This window comes from Equus quagga, chromosome 11, assembly GCF_021613505.1.
Source record: "Equus quagga isolate Etosha38 chromosome 11, UCLA_HA_Equagga_1.0, whole genome shotgun sequence".
Taxonomy (NCBI): domain Eukaryota; kingdom Metazoa; phylum Chordata; class Mammalia; order Perissodactyla; family Equidae; genus Equus; species Equus quagga.
In genome coordinates this window covers 9,820,595-9,844,149 of record NC_060277.1, presented here as the reverse complement: position 1 = coordinate 9,844,149, position 23,555 = coordinate 9,820,595, and the positions used below count along the sequence as shown (strand labels likewise).

At 36.1% G+C, this 23,555-nt stretch overlaps 1 protein-coding gene across 1 annotated transcript in view; it reads left to right on the top strand.

Annotated features, from left to right (window-relative positions):
- Nucleotides 1-23,555, top strand: part of RSPO3 (R-spondin 3) — a 78,536-nt gene that overhangs the window by 39,036 nt on the left and 15,945 nt on the right. The window lies entirely within an intron of this gene.

Sequence of the window (23,555 nt, the reverse complement as noted above, 5' to 3'; positions counted from 1 at the left end):
TTTTAAAAAAGGGAGCCTGATATCAGAAGCTTAAACTACTCTAGAAGTGTGCTAATTGAATTTTGGCAAAAGAGGCTGCATTGGATGCATTTGGGCCTCTACCTTTCTTTTAGGCCATTATCTTTCCTATCATCCGCCTTCCTAGTGCCTGGAGAACTTTTGGGAAGCCTCATAAACGCAAGGTCTGATACCATTTAGTATAAGAGCATGGTGAACACCAGCCATGAGCTTGTTCCTTTCTTCATTGCCTATGAACCCAAGTAGTGCGATTAGGGTTAAGTTTTTGTCACTAAACTTGTTTTAAAGGTTACACAGGATTTTTAGAATATTTAAATGGTAGATGTTTTTAATACTGACTTTATAGTTAAAGTAAATGACCAAGGCCATATTTCATAAATATAATACACGAATTAATGACATTTAATCCCCAGATTTTTTTCATATTACGCTAACTTTACATATCAGATTACATAATCCATAGATAAATATTCAATAACTGTGTCAGAGCTTGTTCGGAAGTCTTACGATTGCAAAGGAGAAGTATATCATTTAATGTGATGTTTTAAGGTGATTAAACTTCCATTTAGAAGAGAATTTTTCCACCCTTCTCACTAATGTCCTCAGCGTCACTGCCTATAAATACGTTATTTAGCTTTATATAACTATTGGTAGTTATCTGGCAAGCCTATAAATGATCCTTTCAATTAATTGCATCTTGGAAGAAGTTTAGCTGTGCCTGTAGTTGAACTTCCTGTGTTTATTTCATTCATTCATTCAATCAGTATTATTTCATTGACTTTTCACTTTATGGCCAAGCATAAGGCTAAGCCCTGGGGTTCACAACAGAATACAGTACTGTCTCTATCTGAAGGTGCACTCAGAGTCCAATGGAGGGTTGAGATGTTTAAACAGATAATCACCATATCATAAAGTAAGAGAGATTATAGGCGTGTGAACAAATGTCAGTGGGGACGCAGAGGAGGGTGCCTTGCAAACTCCAACAGTGCTCACACAAGAAAGAATTTGGGTCACCTGTGCTTTGCCGACACCAAACGACTGGCCATCATCAGAACGTATGCAGCCTGTTGTTGCCGTTAGTAACCAAGTAGTTAATGTGATAAAATTCCCGAAGACATGGATTATTTTAAAGGGAACTTTAAGCTTTTGTAAATTTGTAAGAGCTTTTGATTAAAATTAGGCTTAAGGAATGAAAGTTGGCTAGTGAAAAAGGTCTTTCTGGCATTGGTTACCAATTAATTTAAAACATCTTACAATTTAAAAGCTGGATTTGGAAATCAAATATTTCATCACTCTACTTGTTGGTAAGCTCCCATAGCCGTACATTTACTTATGTTTACTAAATTTTCTTGAAATTTAATGACTTACAGGTGGTCTTTGCTCATATTAGTCTTTGCACAAAGACTCTACATTACTAATCAGTATTCAGTGAACTTGGCTTTTAAAATATAAGTGAAGAAAATCTTATCCAATAGAAAAATTAAATTATGATGCTAATTACATTTTATTTCCTCTATTAGAGAATGTGTTCTTTTAATATATTTTGCTATCACATGACTTAAACATTAACATTGAAAATGTCAGTTTTTAAAACTAGCAATGGATAAGTAAAGGATGCCACAAGAAGTTTGAAATAGTAACCTGTGACAAAAGCTTGGCTTAAAAGTTTCTTTCTGGCCTTTTTTCCTCCCCTCTGAGAAGGGTACAGTGTCAATTTATATTTACAAAGAGAACTTTATACAACCTTAAAAATGTAGGTGAATTATTCTTTTTCAAATTTCATAATGCATAGACTACCAAGTAGGAAATGTGGATCACATTCTTTATAATTAAATTCCACATTCAGTTCCATTTTATTTAATCTTCATTCATCTTTCTATATGTCTGTCAAAAAATTTTTTCAAGTAGCCCAGAAATTTAAGATAGGAAGGAAACGACTTCTCTGTCCATTCCTTACTTCTCTAACCTAACAGTTTTCTTAACTTCTTTTAATGGTAACTTCTCAAATATCCTATCCGAACATTAAGAAACCAAATAGAAAAGTATTTATGACCTCTGGACAGGCCACTATATATCAAATATCAAATCAAAATAGTTACATTACCCAGAGTCCTCTCATTTAGGTTCTGAAATATATATATCTTAGAGAGATATATATACAATAAAGTGATAAAGATAAACACCATAAAGTTATGAAGACATGATTTCTCCTGCCACCAGAATAGCTATTACTTGAGTTGCTCCTAAATGCTTGTAGATTCATAAGATAAGATCTTTTAGGTTCGTGGCTTGAGAATGTTTAGATGAGTAAGCTAAAAGATAAGGTCTTTTTAAAAATAAAATTTAGCCTAGAAATCTTGAATTCACACTTACATCTATCATCCCTGCTTAAGAGTTAACAATAGACAGAGGTAGATAACTCATATTTGGAAAAGGTATGGAGCATGTGTTCAGGATTTTTTCTGCTGTGTTGTAATTGCCAAAGGCAAGGTCTCTGGGGAAGAATGATAAGATCCAGAAATGACTCTCCAAAATGTACACAAAGAAGAGGCTGAATAGAAGGAAATAGTTTTTAGTAACAGAATGGATTATTCTACTTGTGAGATGCTTTTTCATGGATATATGTTGGAAAAATTGGTTGCAAAATCTTACATACACATGTTTTTCTTTACTAACATTCTTCTCTTGCTTAGAATAGTTAGAGTAAATGAATCTGGGAAGAAAAATGTAATTTCTCTAGCCCCAAATCTGAGTTTTTGTCTGATGTACTATTTGTTTGCACCATTTAAGATTATTTCCCTTTACCTGACATGCTACCTTTTAATCAATCTTAACTTCTTCATCAATTACGAGCTTTAATAAGAAGTTATTACTATTGCAATACTTTCTAGCTTGAGCCTACCTAAATTAAATTATATATCTGAAATGTCAAAGATATATGACATATATTTTAAGAGATTATAAAGACTAACTTATAGGCTAGTATCACATATGCATTAAAATAATATATTGAAATAGAAGTAAACAAGGAGAAAATGCACTTTCCGTGATTCTCAACTTATATTTATTGAATCTTTTGATATACTGGGTGTAACCATCTTAGAAAAGAGGAAGTGAAACAGGACAGGTAAATATATACATGTGCCTGCATTTGATGCGCAATGGTGATTTTTGTGGAGGGGGCTGGGAAGGGGAGCAGGCAGAGGAAGGAGGATCGCCAAACATATTTTCATTCATTTGTACATTTCTTTAATTAACTGAAGACAATTTCCTAGAGATATTCAATTTTAAAGCAATTCACAAGGAATGAAATAAATTTTCTTCTTTGACCAATTGCATAAAAAACATACTAATTCATTACATGTAGTGTGTGATCTTGGGATAGAAAAGAGAGAGAAGGGCAGAGTCATTGAAGAAATGGGGAAGGGTCTACGTTTTTGGTGTAAAGAAGAAATAGCATCCCCTCTAGCAGAGAGAGAAAAAAGGAATCTATAAAAATATAAATAAATAAAAAGTTCAGAGACATTTCCAAGGAAGAAACACGCGTGGGAATTATTGCATTATTGGAATATATCATAGGTCGCCTTATGTGCCTTCCCAAAATTAGACGTCATAAACGTCTACTAGTTTTTACATAAAGGAAAAGTGTTACATGTTAACTTATAAATTGCTATCAATCATGCCTTGAATGCTTTCAGTATTATAAATATGCATTGTATGTATCATAAGCACAATATTTAAAATTACAGCAAAATCAGTGTTAAAAAATCAAGCAAATAAAAAAACGATGTCTGTTTTTTTCCCTATGTTTGCTTCCCTTTTAGTTTACTTCTTAAAATCTTTATAACAACTATTCCAGTGATGAATAGTTAAGTTTTTTACAGGAGGGATTTATATTAAGTATTCATTCAAATTCAAAACAAGACATCTAGCCAAGATTTCCAGAACAGTTCTCAAAATCCAAAGAGATGGATTCATTAGCTCAAAATTGTAGGATGCCAACTGGCTTAGAGCAGTTAGCTGATGTCCTCTCCCCACCTTCACCTCATGGAGGAAGACCAGCTGGCCTACAGACACTCATCCTGTTTAAGCACTGGAGGATGGGAGCTTTCTGCTCTTTCTCTACACCCAGTCAGTAGGCTAGCCCTTTGACAGAGGTCAGAGAAAATTAACGTAGTACAGAGCTGAGATAATAATGGCATGAGAGACTGTGGTTCTCAATCAAGCATGATTTTGCTCCCCAGGGAACATTTCTGATTGTCACAATGTGGGGGAGGAGAATGCTACAGCCTTCTATTGGGTAGAGGCCAAGGATGCTGCTAAATATCCCTACAATGCACAGGTCAGCTCCACAGAACACAAATTATCTGCCAGTAGTGTCAAGGATGAGAAAACCTGGTATAAAGGCAACAATCTCTCTTTGTTATCCCTTCTTGGGGACTAGTCAATCCCTAGCCAACAGGTTGTTTGTTCTGGGAAGGATCACTTGCCATTAATGAAAACCTGCACATGGTGCAAAGCTTCAATAACAAGAATAAGATGGTGGAACAGAGGGGAAATTTTTGCTCCCTGATCAATATAAAGGTAATAATCAATTTTTATAAAAATTAATATTTTTTCAATTTAAAGTATTTCAGTACCACACAAAAATATTCAACCATGTCTAAAACCTCTGAAAAAGCTGGTCCATTGCAGTAATAACACTTTTCACTCTCAGAGAGATATTCCTTAATATAAATGTATGTACTTCTGCTTAAAGGCTAAGCCCAATTTTTCATCTAATGTCCTCAATGGAGAAGCTGGCCAGTTGTTTAATCACTATTTACTTTTCTCTTGACCAAGACTAATTATGGGGCTACAGTCATCTCTTGTTGTTTAATGTTCTCCTCTCTATTAGGCTGAACCATATGAAATTGCCATTTGTGTAGGTCATAAATGGCCAATTATTAGTAGTTTCATATGGTTCAATCTAATACTTCAAAATTTAAACTAAATTTTGTAAATACTAGAACCAGACCTAGATTACAATTGTTACTGATCAAAAAATTACAACTTGTATAGACCATAACCCCATGTAAATAGTAGGCTTTCAATAACAGTACAGGTAGACTACTGTATGAAGGATGCAGGCACTATTGATCTCCAAAGACCTCCATAAAAACATGGTTCATCTTCAGATCCTTGTCAATCATGTTCACTCATGGCCTCTTCCCTGACTTTATGGGTTTTTGTTTCCCTTAGTATATTATTCAACTGTTACTCCTTTTTGCTTCTTTCCTGAACTCCAATTTAATCCTTGAAGCATCAAATCAGCTTGAAAATTCAATGGATATGTCAGAATTGGGGGTTTTTTTGCAAGGAAGATTGACATTGAGCAAATACATATGCCAATTTTCCTCTATTTTGTATGTGGAACATGGCTTGATGAGCGGTGTGTGTGTATGTCTGCACCCGGGATCTGAACCCGCGAACCCCAGGCCCCCAAAGCACAGCTTGTGAACTTAACCACTACACCACCAGGCTGGCCCTAATATGTGTCCGAATCTATTATCCACACAGCTAAAAGAATGTTATAGCCTCTACAATGGGCCCCAACCTTTCTCGTTGTTTCCTCTGACACTGACGTGACAGTGGCAGGATCTTTATGAGGATTCTCAGCTGCCCAGGTTTGTGGGTTGAAGACCACGCCAAGATCCTTTGTATGTACAGTTTACTTCCCTCTGTAATAACAGAGCAGAAGGATCACAGTCAGCACCTGGGTAGATGCTGAAAAAAGTGAATTGACAGTTATTAGGTTTCTTGCCTCTAACACATTTTACAATCCCATTGTATGTTCTTAAACTTCTCAATGTCAAAGAAAAAGCTCTGCAGAAAATAAAAAGCCTTTTACTTCATTCCTTGCAACCCTAGGTACAATACCATTTTTTATAATTCAACCAGCAGTTCTTATCTCTTTACAATTATTACCATGGCTTGCTAAGATTTTAGGGACATTATTCATGGTGGTCAAAATTCATGGTGGGAAATACTTGCGTTACCATTATCCATTAGGTCTTTTCCTTGCTATAGTGATAGAAAAAAATATTTTTAGGCTTCTCTGCTCTGTTGGTGTGTACCTCAGCATCCCTATTCTAAAACAATCTTTGTAATAAATTATCTAAATTAATGCCTGTATTTTCTAGGATTTCTCTTTTGTGATGTTTATAAATATCTAATGCTTTTTGACGCATTGGTGTGTGTAACATAACACACACTGGTCAGGTTATTGAATAGAGTAGTAACTGTAGTATATAAAGCATTCTTCAGCTCCAAAGTAAACAATGACCTTGCCATTGTTTAGATCCTGTGCATGAGAGTGACGTGGTTTCAGTTAGCTTTTGCTGCATAACAACCTCAAGACATAGAGGCTTAAAACAACAACAATAAATGGTGTGTGTGCAATTTGGGGTGAGATCCACCGTGCAGTCCTCCCGGGGCTCCCTCATAAGACTGGCTGGCTGAGGACTGAGGAAATTCTGCTATGTTTCTATCATCATCAAGGTGCTTAGGGGTTCTACAAGGTTCCAAGCAGTTCCTCTTGAGGCGAGGCTCAAAACTGGCACAATTTTACTTTCACCACATTCTGTTAACCTATGCAGATCACAAGGCCAGTTCTGATTCAAGAATTGAAGAAACAGATTGCACCTCTTGGTGGGAGAAGCTGCAAAGTTACTTTACAAGGTGGCATGCACATACAGGGATGAGTGGAGAATTGTAACCATTTTTGCAATCTACCACAGAGGTCTTTCTCTTGTTGGCAGTTGGTTGAGTATGCTTGTTCATTCATTTAACATTCTCTTACCATCTAAGGTACTGGCTATCTCTTCCTTTGTAAAAACACAGTCAGTGGTTGATACAGGAGATGTTGCGTAGGAGATTATTTCCATTGTACTTTCCAATTTGTAAAGGGCAGAATAGGAAGAATAAATCAAAGGTCAGGCCAAGATACCTTCATACACTCAACAAATTTTTATTAAAGCACCAGCTGTGTGCTAAGCAATCCTAGGTGCTAAGTAAGGATATAGTAGTGAACAAGAAACAAAAGGCCCTGCCATCATGAATCTTATGTTTTAGATGTTGGCATCATGGCTTATGTCAGTCCACAAGGTAATGACCATTGATGATCAGCTCACTTGTAGCATATGCCTGTGTGGACAGTTCTCATCTTTGCGAGTTGCTCCATCAGTAGCTGCAGTCTTCATTAGAGTTTGCTAACATGTTTACAAAGAATTTGTGTATGCTGGCAAAAGTGAAATATCTCTGCCTACTCTCTGTTTTGGTCTCAAGGCGAATATCTGTATTTTTTCTGTGACCACCATGTTGATGTGCTAATATGTGTTTGTAAGCTGGCTAAGTAGGGTTAAAGGTACAGCTTGTGGCTGTGGAACAGAGCTGAGTTAACGGGCCCTTTGGAGGAATGACCCCAAGACCTTGGCTTCATTCGCAGCCTGTTCTAGCCAAGTGAGATCCCTGCCAATTAGGAGGGTTCCCTAGAGAGAGACTCAGAGAGCATCAGCATAAATTTAAATTCTGGACCCCCAAGTATAGTTTCCAAAAGGGCCTTCTTGTCCTTTGCTAATTACAAAGTAAACATTTCTCCAGCAAGAAGACACTTCCTCCTTTCATGCTCCTGTCCTCCTTCCTACCTCCCTAATACAGTCACTCCTTGAAACTGCTGGTGTTGCTGAAACCTCTTTGGCAGAGAAGACATCCCACATTTGAAGGCACAAAAGAATTATTCTTTCCATAGATCATTATCTCCTTCTCTTTTTATCTACTCCAGCAACTTCTTCTTAGAAACGTTACAGACTGACTTTGTAGATTGTTACAGCCTGACAGAAAGGACTGGATACCTTGACCTTAGGCCCCCCAAGAGGTGTAACCAAGCACATACAGCCAGGTTACAATGAAATTCTGTGATGTCATTGAAACAGAAACATTCTCAGACTGTTTACATTAAAACCATATCATTTTTAGCATCATGAATGGGAATGCCCTACTCACATGGTTTAATCCCTGTACATTGCTGTCAAACCAGACCCCAGATAGAATGAGGTGCATTTTTTACCTATGGACAAATCTAAGCATGAAGCTTCTATCACAGTGTGTGGCACCAGTGGGCTATTATTGTTAACATATACAAAATGGGTGTAAATGGCAAATTCTTCAAACCTCTTAATCCACTATGAGTCTACTATCTTCCACATGTACTTCTCTTTCCATTTAATTTTCAATTCAGTCCCTTTTATCTTGTATTGAAAGCACCTAATTTCTCATGTCTTAAATTGGAAATGACTGAAACCAAAATGGGTTCCCTCCTGGCAAGTTAAATCAGACTCTCCACCAGAAGTAGTTGTCTCACAAAGTAAGGTGTATTTGCAGCAAATAGGAGACCATGAGGAATCACTTCCAGAGGCATGGTGTCCTGGGAAGCAGGGACCTTATTTTGGATGGGGAATGAATATTCAAAAAGGAGAGGTGGGTATTGGCTTGGGCAGGCTCAGTTGGAAAATGTGATTCCACGCACACTGAGGTAATAAGACCTAAGCCCCTCCTGGAGAGATCTCAGCATTAAAAATAAGGCAAAGGTCATAGGCGTAGCTCTTGTGGTGAGGCTTGGTCTGGTTCAGGGTGGTTGGTGATTGCATCTCTTTAACATAACAAAAGGGAAAAGAACAATTTGGAAAGATATTTAAATGCTTCCAAACCCACCCTTGAGTTCCTCAGGGCAACAAGTCGGTGATAGAAATACTTTTCCATAATTTTTCTTTCTGTTTTTCAGTTTCTCTAAAAAATTTATTTGCAAATATACGTGATTATTACTTTAACAGAAAGACACTGTATCATGGTTAGCCCCCACTGATGGCCCCTTTTCTCCAAACTCGGTGTTACCCCTGTGTATTCATCAGGAAGTTTTAGATGAAAATGACAGATTTCAAATTACCTTAAGCAAAATGAAAACTATTGGCTTTAGGCAAAGCTTGCTCTGAGTGCTCAGATATTATCACTGGGTCCATCTCCTTCTCGCCTCTCTCTTTCTCATCATTTCAGCTCACCCTGCCTCTGTTTCTCTTTGGTTTGGGCCTTCTTTTCCCCTGCTGCTGAGAGCCTTCTCCAGCCAGGGGAAAGCTCACTCTGGGCGGCCCTAAGCTATATCCACATTGCTGTCAATCCAACAGGATAATGCTTTCCGTCTTTCAGCGTCCATTTGTCCAATCTCATGAAAGGACTCAATTGACCCTGCTTGGTCACATATCCAACCTTGAGCCAGTCACCATGATGGAGGAATTGAGATATTGTGACTGGTCTGCCTAAGTCACATGCCCACTTTTGAAGCCAAGGGACAAATGGGCCATTTTGAGTGGCAGTTCTACTTAGAAACAAGGGTGCTGACAAAACAACAGATGTAAATGGCCCCTTCCAAAAAAAAAGTTTAAAATTTACAAAATCTAGAAGCTTATACTCTTCTATAGGGTAATCCTTGTCCAATATTATTCATGGAAAAAAATTTAAGTGAGAAAGAATAACCAAAGTTTTTCTCCATCTAGTTTAGATTAGAGAGACATGTCCAGCATGGTACTAATAATATTTTAATTTAATTTTTTTCTAAGTTCTCTGATTTGCTAGAACATTTCTATGTGAGTAAACTGCCTCTGAAATGAATAGAAAAAGAATCTACTTCTTATTTAAATGGTTTCTGGAATTGAATTGTGCAAGCTTAAGTCAAGATATGTCCGTTTCTAGCTGCTGAGTGTTGTTCTGTGTGAAATGCACCAGTGTGGGTAATGACCTTTTGCTTGATTATGCACCAGGCCAGTGAAGCTTTCAAATTAACTCAAACCTAATTACTGAACTCTTGTGTTTATACTGTGTATACACCACTCGGTCATAACTCTAGCCTCTGTGAGCCCAGGCTGCCATAATTGAGAAATATGCCTTGTAAAGGGTTGTTTTGTTTATTTGTTGTTTCTGCTGGAAGAGCCTGCTTTTCCTATTTTTGCAAAGGATCAGATTAAGGAAAGAGATTCTGAGTGGAGTCCAATTACATTTTATTTCTCAATGCTAGACATGTACATTTTTAAATGAGATATTCCTGGTACCGTTGCATTACATGAAATCTAATGTCTGGAAGCACAATGACAGTTACTTTTCACTGATGGTTTGAATAATATCACATTTTAGGCAAGGAAATATCAACATATTCACACTTGGGAAGTATGATTCATTGCTAATTCCAAAAATAAAACATACTTAGAAATGTATGCATACTTAGGATCAGCAGTTAATATCTAATTAATTGTAAGCTGTGAACAAAAGTTATTACCCTAATTGACAGAAATAATAACCTAGTTTTGCATAATGTAATTTGTAGAATGTTAATTAGATAGCTAATTTTTTTTATGGAATATGGACATATGATAGTGAAATATCCCTCAGAATAATAAATACACGCTGTAAGCATCTGATATGATGCTTCTCTGGTTTCCAACCAATACCGAAATCATAAAGGGCTTTTTGTTTTATCTCAATTGTTTTATCTCTGTTTGTTACAATGCAGTTTACTCAAGTATTTCATGGGCAAACCTGCGGTGGATTCACACTCATCCAGTTTGTCGAATTTTGTTTTGAAATGTGTAGAAGGGAGTTTTTATATTTAATTTCTCTCCCTCAGCCTGTTGTCTTCCTACCGTGTTTTATGCTCTTAGTGGCCCTCGTCCTGCTTCATATCCTGCCTTATCATCCTTTCTTTCCATCCCTGCAGGTTTCTTCAATTTTCAAAGAATTATCTGCTCCTAGAATCATTGTTTCTTTTCATGTTCACCATCTTCAAAATGTAACGTTTAATATTTGCAACGTCAGCTTAGTGAAGTAAAAAGTACTGAAATAATTTGAAAGGCAGTACCACCTCAGTTCAACTCTGGATTTGCTGTTTGTTTCTTTGCTTAGTTTTCACAAAAGCATTATTTTTTAATATCAGTAATAGTATACGTGCTATTTGTACATAAAAGTATACATACCAATATACCACAATGCTATACCTAGATAGTAAAAATTTTTTCCTGTTTTTTGCTCTTACAACTATAATAAAAATCTCTATAATGATAAGGAGCTGATGCACCCACTTTCTTTTGGAGGTAAGATAGGCGACACAGCATCTTATTTAGTATACGGGCTCTGGAAGCACAGTAGCTGTTTTCACATCCAGTTGTGCTTTTAACTAATTCTATGACTTTAAGCGAGTTACTTAACCTCTGTCTACCCTGTTTTCCTCATCTGTGAAATGGGGATAAGAGCAGTAACTACCTCACAGAGTTGTAGCAAGGAGTTCATGAGTGTGGATAAAAGTCTTAGACTTGTGTCTACATGGTAAGCACTCCATAATTGTGAGATCTAATAGAAAATGGAGTGCCAAACATTGGATGGATAAACCAAAGGATGTATACATTTTAAATATTAATGTATTCTGCTAGATTACTTTTCAAAAACGTTTTAACAGAGTTCACATTTACCAGATATCAGATTTATCAGCAGAATATCAGAAATGCCTATTTCCTTATATCCTTGCCAGGCTGGATGTTATCAGTCCATCAAATTCTTGCCAATCTGATGCATTAACAGTGATATCGTATTGGTTTATTATTAACATTTTTCTGACTACTAGTAAGGCTAATCACATTTATTACTTATTTAGATTTTTATCGGATACCCATTTATATGTTTTGCCCATTTTTCTATTGAGTTAATTTGCTTTCTGAATCAGTTGTAGGAACTCTTTGTATATTAGGGATATTAACCTTTTGTCATGTGTATAGTAAATATGTTTCTTATACTATTATTTATTTGACTGTTTATAGTGGTTTATCCTATTTTTGAGTAATCACAACTTTTCCTTCTGGGTTGCTGATTTTCTAAAAACTGGTTAGATACTGTAATCTTATATGTGTGAATGTTCATTCAACAAACATCTGTTGAGCAGCAATTGTGTGCTAGACATAGCGCTATGCACACTAGTGTAAATGGATCTGTGTGTACATAGGACGGTCCATATATGTAAGCTATTTTGCCAGTATCCCTCATAAATTCACTTTGCCTCTACCAACGTAATTAAGAGAAGATGTGTATTAGGACTAATCTTATTCCTATTGTAATAGGTCTTGTAAAATGAAAAATCAGAATGAGAGAGTCAATAAAGACCTTAGATGGACAGTTCGTCGGTCCTTTTTCAGCAATAAATGATACCAAGACCTAAAGAGAATAAATGACTTTGCCCAAATGACCTTATCACAATCCTGGTTCATTGCATATTCCACTATATCATGTGGCTTAATGCATGTAATATTTTCTGTAGTGTGTTATTGCTTTCCATTAACAACTGTGTTGTTATTAATTCCATTTCTGGAGCTATACAGATATGTATAATGTATCCTCATACCAACTTTACCTGCTTTCTCCTTTTTTGAATCACTTATCAACCCTATTTTTAACAGCAAAGGGAGCCTCCTACTTGAGCGATCCTCAGCTGCTACAACGGAAAAGAGACAGGCTCCTGTCAATGAAATAGGTCTTTCTCAGTGAGTTTGTTCTCATTGCTTGGGATGGCTTAGAGCCAGGTATTCTGGAAAGCAGATTTGAGCATTAGGCTAAGAGATTTCTCATTGGAAAGGTAGGGTCTGGGAAGGGGCACCAAAAGAGTGGAACGAAAAAAAACGTATAGAAGAGGCAAGCAAGAGGTTTCTTATAGGGAGAAGAGCAGCCTTTTGAGTGGGCATTTTACAGAGTCTTGTTTTGCTCCTGTTAATAGATTGCTGAGCTATCTACAGATGCTTGCAAGATGAGAAGATTGGATGAGAAAAGTCACTTTAGAATGAATTTTGGTGACAGAATCCTCTACTTTATTGAAATCTTATGCAGAGTCCAATGTATAAATAGATAAAAATAGAAGTGCTTGTTGTTGGCAAGGATGTGGAGAAATTGGAACCTTTGTGCACTGTTGGTGGGAATGTAAAAATGGTAGAGCCGCTATGGAAAACAGCAGAATGGTTCCACAAAAAATTAAAAATAGAATTACTATATGATCCACCAATTCCACAGCTAAGTATATCCCAAAATAATTGAAAGCAAGGTCTCAAGGAGAAATTTAGACACCCATGTTCATAGCAGCATTATTCACAATAGCCAAAATGTGGGAGCAACCCAAATGGGCATTGATAGATGAACGGATAAATAAAATGTGTTGTGTATACATACAATATAATATTATTCAGCTTAAAAAGGAAGGAAATTCTATCACATGCTACAACATGGATAAACCTTAAGAATATAATGCTAAGTGAAATAAGCCAGTCACAAAAAAGATAAATATTGTATGATTCTACTTATATGGGGTACTTGAAGTAGACAAGTTCATAGAGACAGAAAGTATAATGGTGATTGCCAGGGGCTGGGGCGTGGGGGGAATGGAGAACTGTTATTTAATGGGTACAGAGTTTCAATTTTGCAAGATGAAAAGATTTCTGGAGATGGATGGTGGTGATGGTTGCTCAACAATGTGAATGTACTTGATGTCATTCATCTGTGCATTTAAACATGGTTTAGATGGTAAGTTTTATGTTATGTGCATTTTGCCACAATTTAAAATAATAAAAAAAAATAGAAGTGCTTGTATTGATGTAAGAGCTAACCAACTGATAGCCTTGTGCTAGAGCATTCTACATGATACCATTAAACAGGATGGTTTATAAAATCTCTTTCACGTTTTTCAATTGGATTCAGGTAAAATCTGAACTTGACATTCCTATGCACTCTTTACTACAGTAAAGCACAATATTTTCTCTTAGGAAAATTGCTTGAATCTTGTAAGGGAGGAATATGTCAGTGTAGCCCCCCAGGCATTGTGCAGGGGTTATGTCAGATGTCTTTGTGTATGTTATGCTGTAGCTATAGGATGTTTACAGCTGACAAGAAATAAGTAGCTGTGAACACTAGCTCTCTTGGGATGTACTAACGTGTTAGCCTTTGTTTCTTGGTTTTGTCCTCAAATTTGTATTCACTTACACAATTTATGGAAATGTTCCCACATTTGTCATCGGAAGCAGCAAAACTGGAAAAGGGACATGAAATTTTGTAACATTCCTAGCACATACACTTTACATGTAACATTTAACTTGTATTAATGTTTAATGTATGGCATCATATCATTTTGAACAACATCCTTTCTTGTTGTTTGTCCCACTTAATCCCTTGACACAATGTTTTTTTCAGGATTTCTGTCATTTATCTCTCCTTTTTTGATTGCTAAATGCATAATCTATAACACCAGGTTGCAAACCAGCCTTAAATTGGCTAGGAGCTTAGAACTACTCTGAACACTTTTTATATAAACTCTAAGGAGGTCAGATTTAGAAAAAATCTCAGCTGCTGTACTTGGATCCCATGAGCCACTGACCATTTATAATTAATATTAATAAATGGCAGATGACAGATGTTTATTACTTAACTAAAAATGTGTGTGCAATGCTAAATTTAGAAAAAAAAATAAGTTAAAGACCCAAAGGACTGGAATATATGTATTTGGAATAATGAAAAGAATAAAACTACCAACATGTGATCCAGAATCCTCTAACTGCAAACACCCAAAGTTCCATAGGAAACATAAAAATATTTTTAATTCATTGTGTCAAGCATTGGATTGCCATGAAACTCTACTCCTTTAAACTAAAATGCCTGTTTCACCAGCCTACATGTCTCTGGAAAAGAGGCTTATGAACCATTAATATGCCCTTAACTATTGATCTCACCAGTCTAAAACCAAATTTTTTAACATACACAGCTTTTATAATCAGAAAGTAAAAAAATAATACCCGGATTCTGAGTTGGTTTAAATCTTAACATTCCATGGAGTCCCACTAAATAGCGTAACAACCGGAAGGGAATTTATTCACCTCTGGACACTAAGGAGTTAGGACATGGTAGTTCAGTTACCTAGTTATATTATTCTAGAAACCTGATAGGATGATTACAATAAAGATGACACTTCTAGTTATCAAAAAAGTAAAAATAGTTTAGGGGAATTACAATGGACCCAGAGTGATCTTACAAAAAGAGAAAAGGCAGGAAAATAATTTGCTTGGGTTGTGTGTCCTTACTCAAATCCAATGACCATATCCATTGACATAGATTAATTCCAGTTAGGCTGTGATTTAATAATATGATTTGTCTAAATCTTGGCAGTTTTGCATCATCATCTCATGTAGTCCTTTAAGTATTCCGGGCGTCTCTGCATTGTTGTTATCAACTCCATTTTAAAAATGAGGAAATTGAGGCTTTGAGTATGAATAGTTGATTTAAAATCACTCATAGCAGGTGACAGACACAGGACTTAAACCCTGGCCTGCCTCCAGGTCCAGTGAAATTTCAAGTAACTGAGGCTGGAAAGAGTTTCTAACTACTTTAAGAGTGTTAGCCGGCAGGTACATGCATCTGGACTACAACCTGGACCTTTTGTCTATGAATCCAACCTTTTTCCCATTCTGTCTCTTTGAACACTTTTGCCACATGTTCAAGATGACCATTTATTCCTATTTCACCTTTTCTAATTATACCCATCCGACATGTGGTTGGCATTCACCATTATTTCTTATTATTGTCATTGTTGTTGCAAATAAAATTGAGAACATTCAATTTCTACCACCAAATCTACTAAGTCCTTCTTTCTGTTTTAAGCCATTCTGTTGTTTAAAGAAGAAACCTGAAGTTACTGAGCAAATTGCCCAATGATTCCCCTTTGATTCAAATCACATTGATGTTTTAAAGCCAAATGGTTTTCACAAATTGCCAACATCATATTCAAATGTAGTCAATGGTTATGTTAGTGGAGTCATGCTGTGCAGACAAAGACGCTGTCAGTCAATAAAGTCATTGATCTTCAGGCTTTATGCAATTTTCACAGGGTTATGTTAAATATGGATCCTAATAAAGATCCTCATTTGGCTTTTTAAAAAGTTATGAAAATTAATACCCCATCCAACTACTATAAAATAACATTGAAGACTTAAAATGAAATACACTAAAAATGTATTTCAAAGGTTCGGATTTTCGACTCAATTTACGAAGTATATATGGTCTCCGAAGTGTCGTGTGAATCAGTGGATATGCCAGACGCAGAGCAAAGTTCCCACCCCAGGGGGCTCCCAAGCCTGAAGCAAGCTGTGAGTTCCAAGAGAGAACACGATGTGCATGTGCGAAGAAAGCAGATGCAGCATGACTTTTGGTTTATTCTTTGGGAACTCACGACTATATGGAAAAATCTCATGCTGCTCTCAATTGCTGTAGACATCTGCTGAAGGCACGTGAGACTGAGACTAGGGCAACGGTGCAGAATTCCTCCTAGAATTTAGTAACTTAACTTTGGAAACAAGGCAAACTGACTGCTAAAAGAATAAGATCTTTACTCTAAAGTTACAGATGTATAGCATGCTCACCCAAGTGGGCAAACAGAGGTCAGTAAGCTACCTGTTTGCAAAAAGATGGGAGCATTTATTTCCTCTGGAAGTGTTATTAGACATCTATTTACAGCCTTGACTTTGGGCTGTCAAAGACCAGCCCATTTTTAATGGCGTGTGTGTGTGTGATACCTTGCTCCTGGCAAAGTCTTAAAATTTTAGAGGCTTTTAAATATTTTCCTGACATGAAATTGAGCTCACAAAATAAGCTTAATGGCAAGTTAGTCAGAAACACATGGATGTGTTTCCTTTAAATTATATACAAATTTTCAGAATTAAGATGTGGTAAAACCTACTAGTGGTCTATTCAGCCTCCTAAAGCACTTGAAACATAATTAGAGATTTTCAAATTCAAGGATGGCCTAATGGAAATAAGAACAAATTGGTGGTTGCCATTTTGGCATTGACTGTGTATTTTTATAAACACTTCATTTAGCCTAGTTTGGAAATAGTGAATATGCTGTCATCAGGAAAAGACCAAGAAGTGTGAAGAGACCAAAAGAAACATGGGATGTTAAGAAATCATGGTTACAGATAATGTTATTAAACTGCTTCTATGCTGGATTTTATTTTGTTGCTGTTGTCCTATAAGAAGATGAGGACCATGGCTTTTCAGGTGGACCTCACTGCCGCCATTATTTCTCTAGAACCATTAGAATGGAGCTAGTCTTACGCCATTTTCCTCAAAGTTTAATTATGTGTGTGCTACACAGTAATTAAAAATAATACACATGGAGTCTCCGAACTGGAAACATAGTCATCAACACATTTTTTTTTTAAAGAAGCCTATTTTATGATCTATTTGTATTTATTCTCAGCCATACAATAAATTTCCGTTTGAAGTACTCAGCAAAATTTTCCTAGGCCAGTTTGCAGGGATGTCTGATAGAAATAGTGTTTAGATTTACAGAGAAACTTTCTACCCTCGGGCAGCTTTATCTTAAATCTTCAAGCTAGCCATGGAATCCTAAGTGAGAAAGTCTTGGATTTCTTTCATTTATGTCCCTGACTGTAGGCACAGATGCATAAAAATTTATTCAATTTGAAAACTTTTTAGTGAATAGATTTTATAGCACATTTCAGTGCAAAAAGAAGTAATTTTTCCAGCTTATTGAGAGCACTCAATGATCACCTCACTCATTTTTTTCTTTTTTTTTTTTTTTTGATGAGGAAGATCAGCCCTTATCTAACATCTCTTGCCAATCTTCTTCTTTTTGCTTGAGGAAGATTGTTCCTGAGCTGACATCTGTCTTCCTCCACTTTGTATGTGGGATGCCACCACAGCATGGCTTGATGAGTGGTGTGCAGGTCTGTGCCCAGGATCTGAATCCGCAAACCCTGGGCCACCAAAGCAGAGCATGCGAACCTAACCATTAGGCAACCGGGCTGGCTCCTCACCTCACTCTTTTTGCATTCTATAATTCATTCATCCCCTACCATATACATTTTCCCAGAATCAGAGTTATTTATTGATTTGTAGTTTCATCCCTCTATTTGACTCTTTGAGTCTCTTATCTTCAGTTATTCCCATTTGTTTTGTTTTGTTCATTTGTCTAACTTAGAAAATAGAGGTCCTTTATTGAAGATAAAACCCCAAAGCACATTATTTAGTTTTTGTTGGGGTAGGGGAAGGGTATGCATCTTGCTGAATATTGAAAATCCAGAAAATCCAAGAAGTAAAAGCTTTGCTAGTGTGAATTATAGAATATGTTTGAAAGACATGCAATCGTGTTACTTTCCTCAATTGCATATGGTTACTTTGTTGTTGCCAAGTGGAAACTGGTTAGGTAACTGCTTCAGTTATCAAAGTATACTGCCTGGTAACGTTGATTTTTTTTCATAAACGAGTAAAAAGTGCCGGAAAACTTTATACTCTTTGATAATTTAAATACCTCTAAAAACAATGTTTGTTTCAATATTAATTTGCTTAACAAATCCCTTTTCTCCTGATGATATTGCAAAGGTCAATTTTAGCACACATCTCAGTCTGTTCTAAATCATAGATTCCCAAATTCATGGCCTTAAGTTGATTTTCTTTTAATTACTCAGCCTGAATTCTGCACCTCCATATTGGTCTCAGTCTTAAAACTAGTAAGAATAGATAAAGTATCAAACCTGGATATTCTTAAAAACTGTGTTCTTTAAGATCAGCTCACCAAATTTTCCAACACTGGTAAGTGAGGACACATTATATTGAGTGAGATGATTCCTAGCCATATTCTTTCTAAAATTTGTCTTAAATTCTTTTCTTATAAGCATTGTGTATTTATCATCAAAATCATCACTATTATTTTAAAAAACTTATAGAGTGCCCATCTGAAAATGATATGTTGTTGGATGCTTTGTAATGTTAAACAGATGCAGACATAAAGACAAAAGCAAATTCCAGAGTATTTTTGCAGCGACGAAACCACCATAAAAAGAGGTTTGTGAACCCGATGTTACCTTAACATTGTCTTCAGCATTTCATATTTAATTATAGTAGATTACTCACCAATATAATAAATATAGATTTATGAGATACTTTAATGTTCTTAAAACAAATGAAAACCACCCAAGAGGAGCCTCACCAACCCTGAGGTTGTCCAGATTGCATTGGTTAACATTAAGTGGAAGATCGTTCATCTCCAAGGGTCATGCAATTAATCTCGGAGTGGGAGTTAAAGCAATGACTAAGCAGAAAAGGAAGCTGAAGCACAAGCCTGTAACAAAAGGGGTTGGAGCTCCAATGTCAGGGAACTTGTTATTTCCTTTTTTGTGAATAGACCTAAAATACTCACTCCTTACTATCAGCTTCTTTGGGTCCTAAAACCCCACTTGGATAGGTCTGCTATTTTTTCATAACAATTATTGATATGGCCAAACTGATGTAAAGAATAAGTTTTAAAAGAGCACGATGTGTTTTAATGTCTAAGAAGAAAAAAAGGCACTTTATCTTAGGAGTCACCAGAAAGTAATTTAGGATGAATTTATGATAATCCAGAATTTGGACAATGAAAAGGCTCAAGGCACACTTTAAAGAAGAAATATTCTACTCCAGAGTTTACATATTTATTTAATTTCAAATAAAAGTCAAAGTTCATCTTCATTTAGCTCAAGTGACACCTGTTGCAAAGTATGGCTTCCTTGTGGCTGAATTAATATGCTCTTGATAATCCCTGTGATTCCCTATGGTAGCAAAGCTTTATTTCAAATAAACATCACCTGTTTTCCCCCAACCATACTGAGATTTGCAAACCTTACATTTTAAGCCAAGGCTTCTTTTGAACTTGCTCTTTCTTTAATCGTAGGGCCTTCCTCTAACTGAGGAGAATTCTGACCCAAGATTGGCCTACCTCTGGGGTTTTTAATGTGATGTGCCACGGCTGATGGCCCGTGGAAGTGACTGCTAAGTCTACTGCTCACGTCAATGTTCCCACTGGATATTTTGCTCATTCCTTGGGAATTTAAAAGAATAACAAATAACCAACAAATCATCAAAAGCTATAACATGTTACCCAATTCTTGGGAATAAGCCAGTGAGACTAAAATCTGCTTAAATATCACAAATGTGAATTCCCAGCCTTTCAAGCTACCAAATTGTACCAAATGCTCCCAATGACAATTCCATATCTCAGCTGTACAGAAGAGTCACATTCATCTGGTAGCTGTCAACTGTGAGGTTCTGCCTCCTTCTTAAACCCAGCTGGCCAACTTGGAATTGATTTGAGGTTGGCACCAAATGTTTTATGCCAGTAGTAAGCACTGGTCACAAGAACTTAACTCTATATTCTATTAGAATTATTGATAAGGTATGAACATAGCATGTCCCCATCTATAGGAATGAAGAATCAGAGCTGGGTGAAAAGCTAAAATAGTAAAACAAGAACTGAAAAGAAGTTTTAAAAAATGTAAACTGAAAAGATTTGCATTGCCTTTCTCTCTTTTTATAACTTGAGTAAAAGGGATGGAAGACAAAGGGAGAAAGGACTCACAAGAGGCCAGACTTTTTTTTACAAATGTGTTTGTTTTTCCTTAAAAGTCAATTGGAAATGCTATCCAGGGAAAGGAATTAGAGAGAGCCAAAGAGTGGTCTCAAAGTTTTGTTTTGTTATTGGAGTTTTGTTGTTGTTTTCCAAAAATAGAATGGTGAAATAAATTTTATTACACTAGTATTAGTCCCATAGTCTGTGGGATATAGTCCTTCTTTGACTCATTTCTGAAATTGAAATGAAGTGTGAGATGAACTTGGTATTCGTTGAATATTAATAGGTACTTACTTAGGACTCTTCTAGGGCTGTGTATCCTATGAGGAAATCTTTATAGTTATCTTGAATCCAAATTTCACTGTGTATATTTTTAATTAGTAGATTATATACTGTAGTTGACAAGTGAAAACATTCTGGAGAATTGGGGCTGGACAACAATTGTAAATGTCACAGACAATTTCTTGAGATTCTCAAAGATACGCACAAGAGCTGCTTAATTACCAAACTCATAACAGAATTTGTGTCTTCAAGCAGCTTTAATTTGAGACCTCTTTTTTTCACATAACCATGAAAATAAAAGATAAGCAATACGATTAAATTTGGAGGAACTTAGTCTTAGGTAACCCTTCAAAGATTTTCCTAAAATGATTGGAAGCCTGCTAAGTAAAAATACTCTCCATGCTATAAATATGCTCAGTTATAAGTCAGAATAAGTGGTAGAATATCCGTTTCCCATGAATTTTCAAAGGAAAACTTGCTGGGCTAAGAATCAATATCAACATGATATAATATTTACTACTTTGTGTTACATATTATATATACTATAATAATAATATATACAACATACATACTAACGGTATTATATTTTCTATATATAATCTTAGATATTTCTAAGGGATGTTTATATTTTGGGAACTTTTATAAATGAAATCAAAAAATATGTGGATATACAAAATACACATTGTTCTAGATTTCAACCAGGTTTTTTTATATTATACTTCAAAAGTATGAAAATATTGCTGAGAAAGGAGCATCTGTGTCTTTTCACATATAACTTTTCTTGATTATTTCTAGGAAAGCAGACTAAACATGCAGTTCTGACATAATGCAGCATCCCATCTTAATTTCTAGTTCGCTCAGAAGCCTTCACCGGCTGAAAAAAATCTCTGAAAAGGGCAAAACTTTCTGACCCCAGGAGGTTCCGATAGGAAGAACTGAAGCAATGAACACCGAGAGTAGAGAAAACATTGGAATGAATTCCCCAAAGTTCTGTAACCACACTGGTGTGGGTGTGTGGAGGAAGGCGTAATTTCATTCTTAAAGAATCTCCCTGTTTTCACATTCTTTCATTTCTTTTAAAGCTCCTCTTGCAGATGATATAGTCCAGATGAATTTCTGCTTAATAGGAATCCTTGTTCACAAATTGACACTGAAAATGTGTCCACCATATATGTAAAAATAAGATGGGGAGGACCCAAGCACACTACAATAGCTTGTTTCACAATTTGGCTAGTAATTAATCACATTGTTTTTAGGAAGGCAAATTTTTGGTTCTCTTAAGAATTGGATAAATAGTAGAGGTATGAACTTTAAAAACAACTAGGATGTGGTTCTTTCTGGCTCTTGGCTCCCTTTGATCTATTATTTAGCATCTGATCATCAATAAATTTAATTTCTCCAAATTTCCTAGAATAAAGTTTCCAGAAAGGAAATTAAGGTACTTGTGTTCTAACAGTCTTTGTCGACAAGTTAGGTGCTGTTCATCACCAAGCTTCTCTAGAGCAACTGAAGAGTGGGATAGTGGTCTTCAAAACTGTTTTTGGCATATATTTATGAACTGAAACACAAGAAAAACATTACAAAGTTTTAGCTTGTATTAGTTTTCTATTGCTACCATAAATTACCAAAAATGTAGTGTCTTAAACAGCACAAATTTATTATCTTATAGTTCTATAGGTCAGAAATTCAACACAGGTTTTGTCAGGCTAAAATCAAGGTATCTTGAGGACTGTGTTCCTCCTGGAGGCTCTAGGGGAGAATCCAGTTAGCTGCCTTTTCCAGCTTATTGAGCCACATCCTTGGTTCATGGCCCCTTCCTCCATCTTCAAAGCCACAAATGGCATGTGAAGTCCTTTTCACATAGCCTCTCCCTGACCCTCTCTTCTGCCTCTTCTTCCACTTTTACAGACTCATGTAATTAGGTTGGGCCCACTTGGATAATCCCAGATAACCTCCCTGTTTCACAGTTAGCTGATTAGCAATCTTAACAGCATCTGCAACGTTAATTCCTTTTTGCCATGTAAAGTAACATATTCACAGGTCCCACAATGAAGACGACGCACACATCTTCTGGTGGCTATTATTCCGCTTAACACAGGGCTGTTCTAGAACAACAGGAAATTTTAAGGCCCCTCAATTTACGTAATGCTCTCTTAATGGATTCTAGATGAATGGTCACCACGCCAAGGACAAACCTTAACTGACATTGCTCATTTTTATGAAGTGGGCAATCATAGAGTTTATTTCCTTCGTGAGAAATTGTTGACCAAATCAGCTAAGTCTGCCCAGTTCTTTCTTTACTCTCTGTGTGTTTCCCATGGAACTTTCATTGTTTTAAGAAGAAAAGTTAACCTTTCTCATAAGCATACTGTAGAAAAATATGACTAAATTATCCCTAACTCAGCATGAGTGTGTTGTGCATATTAATCAGAGGACAAATTGAAGCCTAGAAATTGGAAGCTGGATGCAATGGTACTGTGAGTAATCCTTGCATCCTCACTGCTCCCAGCTGGGGTGATGTCATGATACCATGCTTCATATAGAACAATTTTGTTTACGAGATTACATCATCGCCAAAAGCAAAGATTTCCTTTACTTGGAATAGCATTAAAGAAACTGACAAAGCAATATATTTGTGACAAAATAAAAACAAGTGCAATAAAATAACGATGTCCTTCTAGAAAATTTGTTTTTATGAATGGAATTGTCATTAAACTGTTTAGTTATTTAAACCTTGTGGTACCAGCAC